Raw genomic sequence first — 4,632 nt, 5'->3', positions numbered from 1 at the left:
AAAACTTCAAGTGACTGTGCACTCAGCAATCTGAAGGTAGAGAAGAGTCATTCACTTTGATTAAAACTGATAGGGATCTACACCTGCAGGTGGGGTTAGCTGTGTATAAGATAGTTTCCTGCATAGGGACTGGCTACTGATAAGATTAACATAAGGCAATACAGGGCTAACTTTTCCAGTAGGTGCAGATGGCCGTGTCTGGGGCTCACAGTACTCTTGGGGGTCCTGCAAAAATGTTTTAACTTATTTTAAAATCAAAAGAAAAAAATGACTTTTTTTTTTTTTTTTTTTTTTTTTTTTTTTTTAGGAGCACGTGCACTTTATTGAACTGGACTGTAGAAGAGCGTGTGAGGGTAAAGGGCTGATACAGGATGGGCTGGGGGCAGGGCGAAGAATGGAAGCTGGAGTACATGGGAGACAGGTCAGGGGCGAAGCCCCTGGCCTGGGTGATTCCTCTGGATCTACTGATAGACTTGCAGAATCAGTATTGGGATGATGATCAGCAGAATGGTCATGATGATGCCCAAAATCAGGGCCCAGATGTTCAGGCACTTGGCGGTGGAGGCATAGGCCTGGGCCCTGGTCAGGTCGCCAACCATCCTCCTGTCCCTAGACTTCACGGAGTAGGCGAACGCTATGAAGCACAGGCAGCAGGAGTTCATGAAGAGGGCGTTGAACAGGGACCAGACGACGTGGTCGGGCATGGAGGTCTCGCTTCGGATGTGGATCACGGTGGATGTCGGGGGCGCAGGGTTGTGGGGCGCCCCCAGCACATCCACCTCATGTTCCTCCTTCAGCATCTCATAGTTCGGGGGACGGTCGGTGCTGGCGGGAGTGAAGAAGGTTGGGACAGTGTCCGGGGAAGACCGGCTGTGGTGGGGTTCGAAAAAAATGACTTTTAAGTTGGAGGAAATATTTTTATAAATGCTGTTAACATATTTGTCTTTATGCCAACACAGTCATAGAATACAGTTTTTATATTGGGAAGGGGCTACCAAAGATAAAATTTGTCCATGCTCAACATGGCTCTGCCCCTCTAGATGTAATCGGCACTCTGATAATGCACTCAGAGGTCTAAACAAAAAAAAAAAAAATGCCTCAAAAAGTACATTGGAATTAAAAGTGGTGACATTGCAATGGCATTAGAGGCACACTAGAAATTCATGCTCTTTGAAGTAGACTGGTTAAAGGGTTAGTTGAATATCAACTAACTGCCCTTCCCCATCTGTGCTCAACAAACAACCTTCTCACTTCCTTGTCTTTGTGCTTCCTTCATTGCCTGCACGTTCCAATTAGTTGTTTGGGAGTTCTATTGTTCACCAAGAGACTGTAAAATACTTAAAAGGAAACACCATGTATTACTTATCATCTACTCATATTGTCAATGTAAACTTATTGAATGTCTTATTAAGCTGCTTACCCAGATATCTAGTTAATGGGAAAGGAGTGATCTGGAAATAGGACACATATTCAGTAACTAGTGAGTCACTTTTTTTTTTTTTTTTGAGATGGAGTTTCACTCATGTTACCCAGGCTGGAGTGTAATGGCGCGATCTTGGCTCACCACAACCTCCGCCTCCTGGGTTCAGGCAATTCTCCTGCCTCAGCCTCCTGAGTAGCTGGGATTACAGGCACGCGCCACCATGCCCAGCTAATTTTTTGTATTTTTAGTAGAGACGGGGTTTCACCATGTTGAACAGGATGGTCTCGATCTCTTGACCTTGTGATCCACCCGCCTCGGCCTCCCAAAGTGCTGGGATTACAGGCTTGAGCCACCGCGCCCGGCAGTGAGTCACTTTTAAAAAAATAAACAAAATGTCTTTATGGCCTGTGAATTTGGGTACCTTGAGCTAGTTTTCTTAGCACACAATCATCCTTGGATAAACTCTCAAGGTCCTAGATTAGAGAAACAGAAGAAATAACTGAATTTAACCTACATTGCCCTTGCCAAAGTATTCTTAACCCAATGAGCTCTCCAGCTCTCTTAATCTCTCTCTGGTTAACTTTGTCTCAAGATTGCTACTATACTGTCATAGAAGACATGGCTGTTTCTACTAAAAATACAAGAATTAGCCGGGCATGGTGGCTCGTGCCTGTAGTCCCAGCAACTCAGGAGAATCACTTGAACCCAGGAGGCAGAGGTTGTGGTGAGCCAAAATCATGCCACTGTACTCCAGCCTGGGCAACAGAGCAAGACTCTGTCTCAAAAAAAAAAAAAAGAAAGGTTTTAATTATAAATTTTTATAAATTACATTTATTCAAAAAAACTTTTAAAAACAGATTTAGAAAATAGGAGGAAAATAATCCATAATCACACCTCCCTAAGCCTAATATTATTTTTTTGTATATTCCTTTCCTAGCACTTTGCAAGATGCATACTTACTTTCACATAATAAAGTATTGGGAATAGCCTATCATCCACATTGCATATTCAGTTTTGATTTTTGTCTACATGGATTTCAAAATTCATTTTTATAATGGTTATATAATTCAGGGTGTATGCAACACAATTTAACTACTCTTGTAGGTTCTTTCAATTCTTCCTTATCATAACTAGCAGTGTAAAAATAAAAAATAAATACAAATAATTTTAAGGATAAAATTTAAAATAAATAGCACTGAAGGAGTATTCCTTCTTTGGGATTCTAATATTAAGTCAACATGGTATCACACCTGTAATCCCAGCACTTTGGGAAGCCAAGGCAGGTGGATCACCGAAGATCAGGAGTTTCAGACCACCCTGGCCAACATGGTGAAACGCTGTCTCTACTAAAAATACAAAAACTAGATGAGTATGGTGGTGGGCACCTGTAATCCCGACTACCTAGAAGGCTGAGGCTGGAGAATCCCTTGAGCCCGAGATAGGGAGGTTGCAGTGAGCCCAGATCTCACTATTGCACGCCAGCATGGGTGACAGAGTAAGAGTCCGCCTGGAAAAAATAATATCTTGAAATTTATTTAAATTACATCCCTCTATTCAATATTTATATAACTGAGATAAAAATTAAGCTAAAACTTGGTAAACATAAACATTCTATAGAAGTCTAAGCTTTTAGCCAGGTACAGTGGCTCACACCTGTAATCCCAGCACTTTGGGAAGCAAAGATGGGCAGATCACCTGAGGTCAGGAGTTTGAAACCAGTCTGACCAACATGAAGAAACCCCGTCTCTACTAAAAATACAAAATCAGCAGAGCATGGTGGTGCATGCCTGTAGTCCCAGCTACTTGGGAGGCTGAGGCAGGAGAATCGCTTGAACTGGGAGGTGAAGGTTGCAATGAGCCAAGATTGTGCCACTACACTCCAGTCTGGGCAACAAGCGAGTGAAACTCTGTCTCACACACACACACAAAAGAAGTCTAAGCTTTTAAATTTTCAGTAAACATCCCACAAGAACAGTGTTTCCCAAATTATTTTATGCTGGTTATTTTTTAAATTTTACTACCTTCGTTTTTTTATTCATTTTACTTCTTTTTAAAAATTATTTATTTTTTTATTTTGATACGGAGTTTCGCTCTTGCTGCCCAGGCTGGAGTGCAATGGCATGATCTCGACTCACTACAAACTCTGCCTCCTGGGTTCAAGCAATTCTCCTGCCTCAGCCTCTCAAGTAGCTGGAACTACAGGAATGGACCACCACACTTGAGACTAATTTTGTATTTTTTTTTTTTTTTTTTTTTTGAGACGGAGTTTCACTCTTGTTACCCAGGCTGGAGTGCAATGGCGCGATCTCAGCTCACCGCAACCTCCGCCTCCTGGGTTCAAGCAATTCTCCTGCCTCAGCCTCCTGAGTAGCTGGGATTACAGGCAGGCGCCACCATGCCCAGCTGATTTTTTTTTGTATTTTTAGTAGAGACGGGGTTTCACCATGTTGACCAGGATGGTCTCGATCTCTTGACCTCGTGATCCACCCGCCTCGGCCTCCCAAAGTGCTGGGATTACAGGCTTGAGCCACTGCGCCCGGCCTAATTTTGTATTTTTAGTAGAGACGGAGTTTCACCATATTGGTCAGGCTGGTCTTGAACTTCTGACCTCAGGTGATGTGAGACATCGTGCCCAGTCACTGTTCATTTTTCTTCTTCATTCTCCTCCTCCTCCTCCTCTTCTTCTTCTCCTTCTTCTTCTTCTTTCCTTCTCCTCCTCCCCCTTCTCCTCCTCCTCCTCCTCCTCCTCCTCCGCCTCCTCCTCCTCCTCCTCCTCCTCCTCCTCCTTCATTCTTCTTTTCTTCTTGTTTTTTTTTTGAGACAGGGTCTCACTACATTGCCCAGGCTGGAGTGCAGTGGCTATTCACAGGCAGGATCCCACTACTGATCAGCACGGGAGTTTTGACCTGCTCCGTTTCTGACCTGGGCCGGTTCACCCCTTCTTAGGCAGGCTGGTGGTCCCCAGCTCCCGGGAGGTCACCATATTGACGCCGAACTTAGTGCGGACACCCAATGGGCATAGCACACTACAGCCCAGAGCTCTTCGACTCAAGCGATCCTCCAGCCTGCCTCCCGAGTAAGCTGGGACTACAGGCACGCGCCACCACGCCCAGCCATTTTACTTCTAAGGTAACACAAGTCTTACAAGCGGTTCTCCTGCCTCTGCCTTCCCAAGTAGCTGGGATTACAGGCATGCGCCCCCACGCTAA

At 44.4% G+C, this 4,632-nt stretch overlaps 1 pseudogene across 1 annotated transcript; it reads right to left on the bottom strand.

Moving 5' to 3' along the window:
• Positions 1-304: 304 nt before the first annotated feature.
• LOC116547744 lies at positions 305-876 on the bottom strand (annotated as a pseudogene). Its single transcript, XR_004267159.1, has one exon. The product of XR_004267159.1 is annotated as an interferon-induced transmembrane protein 3 pseudogene (transcript).
• Positions 877-4,632: the final 3,756 nt, after the last annotated feature.

Source organism: Sapajus apella, unplaced genomic scaffold (genome assembly GCF_009761245.1).
Source record: "Sapajus apella isolate SASKATOON/1434 unplaced genomic scaffold, GSC_monkey_1.0 scaffold4434, whole genome shotgun sequence".
Classification (NCBI taxonomy): Eukaryota; Metazoa; Chordata; class Mammalia; order Primates; family Cebidae; genus Sapajus; species Sapajus apella.
Note: the sequence above shows the minus strand (reverse complement) of the source record. Positions and strands in the feature narration are given on the sequence as shown.